We start from the raw sequence: 15,799 nt of genomic DNA, 5'->3' as shown, positions 1-15,799 counted from the left end.
AAATGTATCCACTCCACCTGTCGTTCCATTATAATCAGTTATTATAGTGGGTTTACCATTTATTTTGGATACATTAGTGTATAAAGGATACATAACATTAGTAACTTTTGTTTTCTTCGGCGTATATGATACCAATGTCTTTCTTTTATCAAAATAAAACATGTAGATGTATTGGAGAATCTGTCCTTTACGTTTAACAAATCCTGTGGAATTTCTCTTTAATTTTGGAAAGAGTTCCGATAATTGTCAGTTTGTACTGATCTTTTAATAATTCCTTTGCTAAGCTAACTGATGTAAACCATTTGTCCATAGTAATATTTCTGTTACTACCATGAACTGATTTTGTAAGTTTCTTTACAAAAGATGTACCGGCAAACCATTTGTATTGGTTTTCTTGCCTAAATAAGAAATAGCATCGATCATATATTTCGAAGAGCTGTCACACATTATAACGATTTTGAGACCATACGAATTAAGTTTATCAGATAAATACATTCGAAAAAGGCAACGTCCTCGAAATCCTACCAACTGTTCATCAATAGTCAGATGGAGGTATATATGATTGTCTGCAGATGGTAATAAAAATATTCCATAGTTCGCGTATATGCGCAAAAGGATGATCTTGCTGCGTTTCTTTTCGTGTTTCCTTTTCATCAAACCTAACAGTTTATGAGATTAAAATTTTCCTGATTTATTACTATCAAACATATATTTCATGGACTGTCATTTTTTGCTGCAGACATTATCAAAATTGCCAATAAAGCTTTTAGCTCATTTTTACTCATGTTAGAAATATTAGCACGACTGGCATATTTTTTAGATTGTCTTGTAATTTCAGTAAACAGAGTACAACATAATATATATCATCTGGAAAAAATGTAAAAAATATTATTTAACTTTTGTGCGATTTTGGCATTTCCTTTGGGACCAGCTATAAAATGAATAATATTGCTAGCTGCTGTTCTTTTTGACAATGAAGGTATTTCATTTGACATACCACTTGTTCCCGTTTAACCACTTATGCCCGTTTTTACCTTTTAGAGCCTTTCCCAGATTTACAATAAACTGAGAAACAGATGTTCCAGTTACAATATTCCTTTTATATCTCGATCCATTAAATTTACAGATGAACTGGTTATACAGGATGGATAAAAAATTTCTGAATTACCAATATTTTTAGAGACACCTTCTTCGTCTGAATCGTCCGATTCAAACTCCAAAGCATCTTCTTCTAACTACCAGTCACTTCCACTATCTTCAAAAGCTTCCTGCTCACTATCTTCACCTTTAATATTTCACCTTATCAAAATTAAGTTGAATTTATTGCATACTAATCAGGCATTCTAACGGTAAAACTGTTTCTTCTTAAAATCCAGTCAAAATTAATGTATATATGAAAAAAAAATTGTGTTCCTTAGTAATTTTTGATGTGTTTAATTTAGAGCGCGGAATTGGTAACGGTCTAATCTGAATATAAATATTTTTGAAACAAATTGTTTAAATATCCTACTTAATGCAAAAATATTTTGGAAATGTTTAAGAAATGCAGAAATATTATGTTTTTAGGACATATTTGTACAAATTTTTATTTTTTATATATTTATTTTATGAAGACTCAGATATTTTTACATATTTAATATATATATATATATATATATATATATATATATATATATATATATATATATATATATATATATATATATATATATATATATATATATATATATATATATATATAACCATATAATATTGTTCTTTTCTTTTAGTGGGATTTAATGTATGTTGGTTCGACTTTTTCAACTGTGACTATTTAGACTGTAGGGAATGCTGCCCAGGAGATGGTGTATGTTATGGTTTCCGCGATTTTTCATGCTGCCTTTGTTACTAGTTTTAAACTAAAAAATACTAGGACATTTTACAACAAACATTTTTGTACCAAACATCCTGAACTTATCTAGACTCAATTAAATAAATAAAGTAACTTATAAATAAATTAGGTTTTTTCAACACGATTTGAAATTAGTTCATTTTTCCCTCACCCCTCACGTCCACGACTTATTTATTCTTTTTTCTTTATGACTATTCAATTTTTATATCATTTATTTTAGTTAATGATTATAATACATACCAACCTACTTGACTCCAGCTTGTACAGTTTTAGTAGATTGGGAACACCTTTATAAAATTTGAAATTGTAAAATGATTGGAACCAATTATTTTACAACTTGAATTTGAAGTGTCATGTAATAAAAGTTCTACTTCGCACAAAATTTTCACAGAATAATCCGATTCGCTACTGCAACAAAGTAGGCATCGGTCGTCAGAGGCCAGAACACATTTTTACTTTATTTGAGGGATTTTTATTTATCTAACAAATCAACGAAACTTTATATGGTAAGTGAAGCATTTGTGGGAAAAACATCTCTCAGAGGTGAAAAAAAAAATCGACCACAACACTTTCAGGACGGTTGACCGATATATAGGACAGAAAGAAAATTGCCACACAGACGACTGGCCGATATATGTGCCACTCCTTTACCCGTCTCCAAAGACCAGTCTATGATTGATCAGCCAAAATTTTAAAATGAAATTGGCAGATAGTTGACTGGGGGATATATCGTGAGTTGCTAATATGCCACACAGACGAGTGTCCTTTATATCAGTCACCGACCGATATATGCGACACTCGACTAGAGAGAAAAATGCGCGCGCAGTATACAGATTAGTTGAAATTGCCGTTTGCCACGTTGCCACGTGTTTCAGTAGCAATTAAAATGTCGTGAAACGAGAACGCTAGGCCTACGCGCAAAAAAAAATAAAGTTAATAATAAGGATACAAATGATTATTCTGTGTATTGTGGATTAACCTCACAGGAACTGGCTTATTTACAAAAAAAATAGTAGACACAGCTGAGTTTTCTGATAGTGAAGAGTAGCCATTTTCTGATAGTGGGAGTAAATATTTGCCAACTGGAGAAAGTGATCTGGAAAGCAGTGCTGAAGAAGAAATTGAATAAAAAAGATTATAGTGACATACAAATCCAGTGGGAAAAAATGAATCAAATCAAAAAATCAAGTTACATAAATTTGATGATAGTCAGAGCGTAGTGTAGGACATGATGAACTTAACGGAAGAACCAAAAGTAATAGATTATTTTTTTATTTTTATTATTGCTAAACAAACTGCTTGAACAACAGCAGTTTCCAACAATGTTGAAAGAAGCTAAGGTTGTCCTTACCCCGAAAGGTAGAAGTGAAGAGGAAGAGGTGCGATTTTGGCCAAAGTTTGATAGCTAAACGAGCAGCTTGTAAAAGGCCGACTTGAGCGAGAGCTAGAAGAAAAACATGCGCTGAGCGACCGCTAATATGATTTTAGGGCCAAAAGGTCCACCATAGATGCGGTCACAGAAGTAACTGTTTAGTTACGCAGGATACAAAGATATGGGTGGCTCTCATTCTGCTTGACTTCAAGAATGCCTTTAATACGGCATCATGGAAAAAAATCATGTACAGGCTGAAAGAATTGGGCATTAGTGAGTACCTGGTCAATGTAATTCATAGATACTTTACTGAAAGGTCCATAAGAGAAAAAGGTACCAGCATCAGGTTGTCGCAGGGTGATCCGCAGGGTTCAGTACTAGGTCCCATCCTGTGGAATGTCCTGTACGACGGAGTATTGAGGTTAATGCCCTGCATCGCATTGGTAGGTGGATAAGAGAGCACGATCTACAGCTAGCGCCTCAGAAAACTAAGGTGTTAGTTCTCAAATAGAGCCGGGAAAAATCCTCTCTTCGCTTTATAGTGGAAAGTGTGAAGGTTGCACCGGTTAAATCGGTTGAGAATCTGGGAGTCTGGTTTTCGGAAGGACTAAGGTTCGGGGTACACATCCAAAAGATGGTAGAGAAGGTGAACCGAAATCTGAAGGTGTTGATACGGCTGATGCCAAACATTGGAGGCCCAGGTAGCAACAAAAGAAAGGTGCTAAATGGAGTTTTCTAGTCGATGGTAACCTACGCTGCCCCCGTGTGGTGTAGTGTACTGAATACTACGAAATGCGCTAAGCTGATGGAGACTTCGTAAAGGCGAATGCTCCTCAGGGTATCTAGCGCATATAGGACGGTTTTAAATGGACGAAGGAGCTTATTCCCGATCTGAGGCCGTGGTGGGAATATAAGTTCTGGAAACTAGACTACTTTCTGAAGCAGTTTCTGACCAGACATGTTAGTTTTGGCACCTTCACAAATCAAATAGGCAAATCTGCCTCGGAAGACTGTACTCTTTGTGGATTACCGGACGCTCCCGTCCACATTTTTAACTGCCAGAGATGGGCAAATGTTAAGGGGAGATGTCGAGAGGCGAATCGGTTTCGGGCTAGATAAAAGAAACATGGTAAACATAATGTTGACAGGAGAGAAAGAATCGAGAGAAGTACACTGTCTGATTTCTGGGGTGACGAAGAAAAAGGAGCAGAAAGACAGAGGAGAAAATTAAACCAGGGATCTGAAATTTATGGTTAATATTATTTATTAGTTTCTGGCTAACGTCTGAAATATTTTCTGGTTTACGGTAATAGGTATGGTCATTTATAAATTTTTAGTTTTTTATTTTAGTTGTTCATTGAGTGGCAAGACCTCCTTTCTGGAACGGTGGTTAAGGTTTTAGCCGGAACACGGTTAATCCGGCACTACTCTAGGGTCTTTTGGCCTAGTATCTTACTCGGGCGAAAAATTCCAGGGTGTCTTGCTTCGTGACGTAGATGTCCAAAAAAGATTTCCCCCACCGTTGCCTGCCAGAACTCAATGGATACCTTTTTAGGCTCTTACTAGAATCTGGCAATAAGGCAATTAAAAAAAATTGAAAATTTTCACCGAAAATACAGCCAAATATATAATTGATGAAATTAACAGGTATGCTATGCAAAAGAATTTAAAAAATGGAAACATCATTATTTAGATGAGTTATTTAAATTGCTTGGATTGACTTTGCTTATGTCCAGAAATAAAAAGCTTGAGGAGAATTCACCAAAGGAGAATTGGTTAAAAGATCCTTTTTTGTAGGCCTCAGTTTTTAGCAAAAAATTGTCAAGAGACAAATACTTACAAATTATGACATATTTGCATTTTTCTAACAATGAACATGCAGAAAGCTGGAGGTCGCTTGTATAAAATAAAGGAGGTTTTGTCAGAAATAAAACAAAGATTTCAGTCACAATTCTATCCATTTGAAAAACTCGTTATTGATGAGAGTATGATATTGTTTAAGGGAAGACTCCTTTTTAAACAGTACATAAAAACCAAAAACCGCCATTTGATACAAAACTTTATGTTATATGTGACTGCGAGACTGGTTTTGTTGTGGATTTTATTGTTTATGTTGGGAAGAATACATATTCTACGGAAGAAACTATCAATAGCCACTGGAAATATTGTGGCTCAGCTTATGAAACCATATCTAAAAAAAGACCACTCACTTTTACTGACAATTTTTCTAGCAGTCTAACAGCCGGTTTCCGAAAGGCTGATCATTATCAAAATTAGGCAATCTACTGTTAACAGTCGATTAAATGCATCTTGAGATGCAGAAACATCGATCAAATTTCAATCACATAACACACGTTAACTAATCTAACAAGTAAATAATCGATGATTAACAGCCTGTCAGAAGTATTTTGGGTTTCCTAACCGCTAATTATCGTTTTCTCTGTCAAACTTCTGTTACACTAGCTTGTCAGGTAATCTGAGATTTTTGGACGATTAATCTTATAATCTTTGGTTATGTACCAATGGTTGTAAGTAAATAAAATAAAATCTTTGGTTACGTTGTAAGATACATAAACCTAAGGTGTTTTATAAAAAGCTGTTGTTTAGAAAGAACCCAAAAATATTGTTACAAAGGTTTATTTCAAGAATTGAAGATGATAAATGACAAATTGGTAAACATTAACGAACGACACAAAATTATTAGTTAGTTAGGTTATGTTTGTTTGTTGATTTTCAGAATGCAGATTACACATAAACAGGAATGATGGTAAAGTGAAACAGCAACATTACTTTCTTAATTTAGAGCAAGATAAAGAACAATTCGTACAGAAATAATAAACGATTACAATCGATTCTACTGTTTCCATGTAAAATCGTATGTCAAATAATCTATAATCGGTGATCACGTAATTTTACCATAATTTTCGTTTCGGAAACCTGTTGCTTGTTAAAAATTGATCAAATTTGATACTTGATTACATGATTGGAGATTTGAATAACGTTTCGGAAATCGTTAATTTTGTTACATTATTTGTATGAATATAAAATGCTTCATATGCCTTCTTTTATTTTTAAGAAAATTTGAAAAAATGGTGAAGTAGGTGGAAAAATTCTGACATTTGCTTGGTATTTAAATGGAAAGACAAGAGAGATATTATAATGAATATCTCTCTTGAATAGATAGAAAAAAATGATCCTACTACTAGAGAACCAGTAAGGAAACCATATTGTGTTATTGAGTACAATAAACAAATGGGGTCAGTCGATCGGTCGGACATGATAATAAGTAGCATTGATGGCATGAGAAAAACCACAAAATTGTATAAAAAAAATTTTTTTCACACAGTAGATATCTGTGTACTAAATGCCCATGCTATGCTCTTGACAAACCATACTATGCCAATGCCGCTTGCCAAGTTTCAACTGAGTCTTATACATCAGATTATTAGAAGGTAAGTTTTTGTTTTTTACTCGTTATTTGCAGATATTAAAGCTTTTTTTTTTTAATTTCAGATATGAATATCAAGTGAAAAAACCCACATACATGTCAGCGGATATATCCAGATTTAAGGAAAAGAATTTTTCTTTAGCCCGTTTATTATACATAGCCTAAAAACGTACAAAGGCATTTCTTCTCGCCAGAGTGTGTATTATATAGTTTTAATGTATTCAACGTCAGAATTTGGACTATATGAATAAAAAGTTTCTTGTACCATCTTATAGTTTTCCTTTCACAAGGGTAGTATGATAACAGTTGATTTTATTGATCAATTCCGGACATATACTTGTTATATTCCACAATAATCATAGGTTTTCAACGTTTTGCCCTCTTTTGTTCATAAATACTCGAAATTCGTCACCATATTACGAAGTTATATACATTACCTTACGCTTGTTCTTTCATTTACTCACATGTATGCCATTTTTGAATAAAAATTTTCCCTTTTTTAACTTTCTCTTCGAAATTCCATGAGGATTCTCTTTTAAGTTGGTCCTTAACGTCCCAGTGCTATAAGTTTTTCTATTAAGAAGACTAACAGAAAGTGCACAGCTGGTGTAGTAATTATGTGTATAAAGGGCATTGCCTTTACCTAATAAGCCCTTCATAAAATTCATAACGACTTTTGAAGCGTGTCCAGTACCGGTTAGCTCTTCATTATTTGCCCCTGTATAAACACAAAATCTAAGCACCGTTCCGTTTGATTCGGTCGACATATACAATTTTATTCCGTACTTGTGTCGTTTGTTTTTAATATATTGTCAAAAAGCCAATCAATCGATTTCGCCACAGCATCTTGCTCTCATCTAAAAAAAGTTCTCTGCCCGGAAAATATATGGTTTCCATTTTGCAATTAAAGTAATCTAGTACCCTTATTTTTCTTAGAGCGTCTTTATTGGATTCATTAATCGCATCTTCTTCGGAGTAACAGTGCAGACAACTCAAAATTAATAAAAACCTATTTATACTCATATGGTAACTCAGTAAATTCATCAATTGTTAATTCTTTCCAGGAAGCAATACGCGACTTGTCTCCACTTGAGGAAGATACAGAAATTCTATAAAATTTACAAAGACGTATCCGGGTTCTGAAGTAGCTTTCAATCACAAACCAATTGTGACAAAACAGTGTGCTTACTAAACTGTATAATATAGTCTATGAGACAGTAAAAATACCAGATGATTGGCTGACTTCTACTTTCACTGCAATCCATAAAAAAACCACGATATAAAATGTAAAGATCATAGAACACTAAAGCTACGGTTTGTTAGAACAGTGCGCAGCGCACAGCATGCACATACAGCAGAATCTGTTCTACTCGACTCACGGCAGTTTTGGGTGAGTCGGTTTGTTAGATTAAATCGCATAAATATTCTGTCGCTCTGAAAACAAGTTTAGAAATTAGTTTCACATTTATTCTCTCAAAGATTGTACGATTAAAAAAATTAATTCTCGCAAACATAATGCAATAATTTTATTACTCCAAGAAGAGGAGGAAGAAGAAGAGTTGATAACGTTAAATTTAAATTAAAGAAATAAAAATGTAAACGAAATTTTTTCATGTCTCAATACAGAAGGTGCTTTTAAATTTACAGTCGAAGAAAGATTGGAAAAATTTCGAGAATATTTTAGACTTTCCATGGATTTGTCCTAGATCCACTAGTCTTTCACCTTCCTCGGGAGAAAATTTAGTAGACATCACTTAATTATTACAATAATAATAACTATATAAAAATACAATTATAATTTCGATATAGATGTGTACGCTGTGAGCTCAGCTGAACGTTTGCGTCCAAATCAAATGGCAGTTGATTCCAGCGCACACCGTCGACGTACACGGCTATCGGTCTGCAGTGCGCGCAGCAGCAGATTTTGACGAACGTGCGCAGCTTTCGACTGACTGTGAGTGATGCGTCGCTCTCTGTTCTAACAAACCATAGCTTACGTTTATTGAGTAATACACTGAAATTATTTTTAACAGTTATACATAACCGTATTTACAAAAAAATAAATCCTAGCAAAAGTAACACACAAACCTAATTTTGCAATAAAGGGGAACGAGCGAGGCTTTATTGTGGTTAAACATATTAACATAACAACGCTATTTGGACGCGAATAAACGTGTGTATGACTGCTTTAAAGATTGTGAAGGCGTTCGGCAGGGTAAGGAGTATTAAACTCATTTTGACGACAATTTTGAAACAAAGCAAAAAAAGTGAGATCTTAAAATAATAGGAAACTTTATTATTATTATCCAGATTTAGCCATACAGCTCAGACTCCCTCTAAGGGGAAAATTCACTCATCCCAGATACCTACCTTACGGTATCAAAAGGATTGAGCTCTGGTGGGACTCTTTCCATGTTATAGAGCCCTAGGTCACTTGGTACGTTGGAGTATATCCCAAAAATTTTCTTACGCATCTAGATATTGGGAGCAGTACAGCTTTTTGCATATTCTTATAGAGATGTTCATTAAGACCCAGCTGTTTTATGTTCTTTAAGAGGCTCTTCGGAATAACTCCACCAGTAGAAAAAATAACAGGAGTCGTCTGAGTACTTTTTATTCTCCATTGTCTCCTTATTTGTATTTCCAGATCTCTATACTTGGTGATTTTTTCGTTGTATTTAACAGGCAGATTGTTATTGTTAAGTATCACCACATCTATTAATGTTGTCTGTCTAGTAAGTTTATTAACTAGCATGAGATTCGGTCTATTATGTGCTACAGGTTGGTCTGTGAGTACAATGCGGTTCCAGTAAAGTGTATAGTTGTCGAGTATTATTATTATTATTATTATAAAGTGATATCGAGCCAAAGCAAATAATTTTAAACATAAGTGATTTAATACCTTCCAGATTATGGCCTACAGTACTTATCTTAGATTGTTTAAAGAAGCCATTTGAATGCAAACACATACTCCGCCTCCTGCTCGATCTAAACGATCTTTACGATAAATGGAATAACCATTAAGTTTTATAAAATAATTAGGTATTATGGAACATAACCAGGATTATGTTACAGCAAAGTTGGCATGTAAAGAAGGAATATTAGTATAAAAAATATTTATCGTTGTTAACTTTTTTCGTTTTTTGCTACTTGTTGTTGGTTAGTACCAATAATATTTGGGACTTACTAATACTTGTTACTAGCAGAGAATATTGAAGATTTGTAGAGAATAGTTCAAAAAGTTTATACGGTAAGTTTACATTATGAATACAATTAGAATGATAAAGTTGAAATCAAAAAATATCACAAATTATAAGAAAACAGGTAATATACTTTATATGCATGAATTTAAAAGGTTGCGAAAAATAATTAAACAAATGATTAAAGCTCAATATAACGTTTATCTTGAAAAAATTCAGAATAGTATTTCTAACGAATCTAATAATTTCTGGGCATATGTTCATGCAAAGAATAAAACTTCTAGAATCCCAGGTGAAATGTGTTACAACGGCGATACATTTAATAATCCTCGCGATATAATCCATGCTTTTAAGATGTTTTTTGAAAACGTTTATTTACCTGTCGACAACAATGTATTAAATAATCAAGAATGTAGTGATATCTACTTACCCACTATTAATTTTAACGAATTTCAAGAAAACGAAATTTTAGTAGCCTTTAAAAGAATTAAAAATAAAATGACGTCCGGACCGGATAATATTCCAGCATTTTTAGTGAAAGATTGTTCTCGGGTATTTGTAAAGCCACTTCAAAAAATTTTTAACTTATCAATAAAAACGGGAACTTATCCCGAGTTATGGAAAAATGCGAAAATATGCCCTGTATTCAAAAACGGATCGAAATCTGATGTATCCAATTACAGACCGGTATCTTTGTTATCCAATTTTTCAAAGGTTTTCGAAGTAACTCTATATAACCGTATTTACCCTTCTGTTAGGGGATGGATATCACCTTATCAACATGGCTTTATAGATAAACGTTCTACTGTATCAAACTTGGCTGTAATAACTCAATATATTTCAGATGTTTTGGATGTACAAGGTCAAGTAGATGTGATATATACTGATTTTTCTAAAGCGTTTGATAAGGTTGATCACAAATACCTTCTCTTTAAATTATCAAATTTGGGATTTGCTGGAAACATTTTAAAGTTACTGGAAAGCTATTTAATAGGTAGGAACCAATTTGTATCCTATAATGGTTTCATATCAGAATTAATCTGTACTACATCCGGTGTTCCACAGGGATCAAATTTAGGTCCATTGTTGTTCCTATTATATATCAATGATTTATTTTTAGATATTAATAACAGAAAATTGTGTTTTGCGGATGATCTTAAAATATACTGTGAAATTAAAACAATTGCTAACTGTATAGATTTACAGAACGATCTAAATTATATAGATACTTGGTGTGTAAAAAACAAACTTTTTCTTAATGTCAATAAGTGTAAAGTAGTAAGTTACTCTAGAAGAGAAAATAAGGTTGATTTTAATTATGTAATTCAGGGGTCAGATCTTGAAAAATGTAATAGCATTAAAGATTTAGGAGTTATATTTGATTCAAAATTAACCTTTAACAACCATATTGAGCAGAAAGTATCCGATGCTATGAAAATGTACGGTTTTATCATCAGAAACTGTAGAAATTTTAGTGATATAAGACCGATTAAACTGCTGTATCTATCGCTGGTGCGAACAAAACTAGAATATTGCAGCTTAATTTGGTATCCCATTTATAAATGTTATATGCAACAGATTGAAAAGGTACAACGGAAACTTTTAAAATATTTAGCTTTTAAGGTTGATGGAGTATATCCTGTCCATGGTTATGATTACGATTTGTTATGTAACAGGTTTAATATTGTAAGTTTAGAGTTAAGAAGAATTATATTTTCGGTTTCATTTTTATATAAGTTGTTACACAACTGTATTGACTGCAGTGATATATTAGGTCAAATTAGATTTAATGTGCCAAGAATTACTTCCAGGTCGACTATAGTGTTTACTTGTCCACGTGCGAGAACAAATATGTTACTGAAGTCACCAATTTATATTATGTGCAATAATTATAACAAAATATGCAACCATTGTGATATTTTCTCATGCTCAATTAATCATCTGGTTGATACCGCACTGGTTTATGGAGTACATTAGATTGTTAATTTTTTTTGTGTATTTTTTTTTATTTCTTATATACGTAGTGGTTTGTTTAATTTATATTGTTCTCACTCTTTATTTTGTTTTTCACCTACTTATTTTTTGCACTTATTTTTTTACTTGATATTTTTGTATCACCTACTAATGATTGTATACTAATTAAAAATGTATCTGAAATTTTTACCCTAGAAATGGGAAACTGTTGGGTAATAAAGCTATTATTTATTTATTTATTTATTTATTTATTATGGCTTAAATATGAACTTGGAGTACCATCTTTATCAATAAAGCAAATAATAATGTCTTACTTATTATTGATTGCTAAAATATCGGGCTGGTATATAAATATTTTGGGACTTCAATAAATTAGAATGTTTTTACAAAAAACTAACAACCAGAATTGAAATGACACTTAACTGATCTATAAAAATAAAAGAATTTTTTTGCAATAGAACTTTGAGTATCGACATAAAAATGCGCATGCTTAGATGTTACATATTTAGTAGTATCCTCCTATAAGAGCAGCCACTCTGACTAAAGCGACGATGGTATACCATGCATTTTAGTCTTAGTTTCTTGAGTGCCTGAAACTGCTGTAAAAGTTTGTAAACAGCCAAACTGGTAGCCCATTCTCATTTACCAACTTAAGTAAAAACCTACAACGGATTGTGAGTAGAAGACTTATTTTGCCTAAAATTCATGAATATGTGGTTACACCAGCAATCTTTTAATCAGTATCACTTTTCTTGGTTGTAATCTAAATAAGAACTGGGACAGAGGCAAAAAAATTAGAATACATATAGAAAAAGCCAGAGCTTCATTTTTTAAGATGAAAATAATCATGTGGAAAAAATTTCACTTTGAGACTGAAAATTAGATTAGTAAGATATATGATGTGTTCTCTATATGGTGTCGAAGGTCGGACTTTAACAGATACACTTTTAAGAAAACCTTTAAAATCTGGGTGTATCGGAGAATTCTACGAATAAGTTGGGTTGATATAGTTCGTATCGAGGTTGTTTTGCAGCGGATGGGAAGAGTTATGGAAGTGGTCAGAACAGTTAAAAATCGCAAACTGTTATATTTTGACCATGCAAAGATATAATATACTTCATTTAATAATACATAGCAAGATAGATGGAAGAAGAGGGCCAAGTCGAAGAACATCATGGCTTAAAAACTAAAGAAAACGGTTTAAAAAAATTTTCCTTTCCTTCTCTCATCCTCCCTGCATCCCTTTTTCGAGCTGTCAATAAAATTAGTATAGCCAATTTAGTAGCCAACACACGATAATCGAGCAGGGCACAGTAAGAACAAAAACTAAATTATCTCAAAATAATGTATTACTATGTAATATTACATATCTTACTGTATGTCCATGTCTCTCTGCTAATAACCCTTAGTGGTTGATGCGGGCAGGGCCGATCCTAGGGAGTCGGACGCCTGCGTGAGAAGACTTAATGTGCCGCCCCCTTTTACAGAATGTGTCATATTTTTATTATTTCGCAATGATGACATAATGTATCTACCTGTCTAAGAATAAAAAGTAAAACACCAATAAAAATGCTAATAAAAGTTAAAACGCAAAAGTTTATTTTTTGGCCAGTAAAAAAATACTTTTACCAAGATACTAAAAAACAAAAATAAAATCTTTTGCATAAAAATAGACATTTTATAATAAGAAATACAAAACAAGAGTACACGCTTAGAAAATACAATCAAATAACAAAGAGTTCTTTGGTAAATAGTTAATAAATCAGTCCTTCTACAAGGACTACCTAATAGTCCTAATAAACATGTATAAACTAACTTGTCTGGCCTGCTGGGAAGCAAATTTGTCAATAATTTCGATGATATCAAATTTTTGAGCGATTTTGAATTCGATAGAGATGATGGCCAAATTTGTAAGATTTTCTTGTGTCATATTATTTCTTAAGTAATTTTTAATAATATTTAATTTACTGAAACCTCTTTCACCTGAAGCCACAAAAACAGGTAGTTAAGGCTAAAAAAATTCTTAATGGCAGAGTAAAATTTGGAAAACAGGGAATGAGATTATAGTTGGCTATAATTGGTTGGCCAAAAGGTGAACCTTCTTCTTCTTCATGTACCATGTCCTTTCAGAACGTTGGTTACCATCATAGCTATCTTAATTTTATTCACTGCCACCCTAAATAGCATTCTTGTATCAACACCATACCAATCTCGCAAGTCGCTGGCTTTAACCATGAGGTCCTTCTTCGCCCTGGACTGCGTTTGCCTGCTATTTTTCCTTGCATGATATTTTGTAGCAACCTATATTTGGGACCTCTCATTACATGTCCGAAATACTTCAGTTTTCTCTGCTTGATGGTTTTTATGATCTCAGTAGTCTTGCTGAGACGTTCTAGTATTGTTGAGTTTCGAATCTCCACCGCAAAGGAAGGAATTAATTGCTAATTGATTGACAAAATTTTACGTCAAGAAGCAATGTGTTGTTGCAACCGTTACCTAGAAACAATGATTATGCTAACTTTACGTTAAATCTAGCATAGCCATAGCTATATCTTGGCAAGGAGAATGTGTACAGGGACCATCTTGGTGGCATATTATATTGCTAAGAAATTGCTGTTGATCGGTATATTAAGCAATCCCTAAATACTACCTCATCATCTCCTAGCTCAAAACACACCCCGAAAAACCGAGATATTTGACTGTACTAACTTTAAGGTAAAGTTAGATGATCCATGGCAATATTTCGGCAATAAAAAGGGCTACAGGGACCATATTGGAGGTATATTTTATTGCTAATAATTTTTGTTGAATTTTATATTGACTAATTCCCAAAAGCTACCCAATCATTCCTTAATGCAAACGTCGCCACAGAAAAATAGAGATATCGACCAAAAATTTCGTCTTATTTTATCGACCCATACTAAAGTTAGTGCAAAATAGTTAAATAATGCACTTTTATGCAATAAATTCCCATACAATGGTTGGTATACAGCAAAAACTACACAGCTCTTTCTTGATTCGCCACTGATACGCCTACAACATTTCATTAAAATCTACAAGGTGGTCCAGAATTATGTACATTAATTTCTAGAGCTCATAGTACGTCCAAAAATAAGGGTACTTCTTTATGTACACTTTTTTATAAAACTGAATAATAAGGGAGATACAACCCTTTAAAGGGGTGAATTGAAATTCTTATTTTTTCAAATATCTTCCAAACGGTTTTGAATACGGAGTTCATATTTTGGGAGTGATTATAAGACATTAGGATAATTAATTTCATGTCACCACCTACCACATCCTTTATTAATACAGGGTAGTTTTGGAGGGTAAGTGTGGGATATTGCGTCACATGTTTTTTAATTTTTACATATTTTAAAAAAATATTTTAAAAATTATTTCCTTAGACTTTTCTACGCAAAAACGGTGCTCTTGTAATATTTCGATAGATATCACCGTTTTCTATTTATTTAAACTCGAAGGTATACATGTATTTTATTGTAATCGTTACATTTCTTAATATTCATCAAGTATGCTTTGGAATTGACACTTGTGTTAGCAACAACACTTTAATATCAAGTAGTCTATGAATTGTCAGTGACGTTTAATAACAATTAAATTATTTTATCTACACTTTTATTGTACTCGACAGTGAAATTTGTTTAACACGTCTCTTTTGCTATATTTTTAAATTTGTTTGCCCGCAATATGGCACACTATTTAAATTCTGAGATGACAGACATACTTTTAGTATTAGGGGAATGTTCGGGAAATGCTGCTGCCGCTGTAAGACGCTACAGAGAAAGGTATCCGAACAGAAATTATTCCCAATGCCAGGATTTTTGTAAGTACTGAACGACGACTGAGAGAAACCGGTTGTCTTCAAAGAAGGAATACAGATGCTGGTCGTCGTA

This window comes from Diabrotica undecimpunctata, chromosome 3 (genome assembly GCF_040954645.1).
Source record: "Diabrotica undecimpunctata isolate CICGRU chromosome 3, icDiaUnde3, whole genome shotgun sequence".
In the NCBI taxonomy this organism is placed as follows: Eukaryota; Metazoa; Arthropoda; class Insecta; order Coleoptera; family Chrysomelidae; genus Diabrotica; species Diabrotica undecimpunctata.
This window is presented reverse-complemented; position numbering follows the sequence as displayed.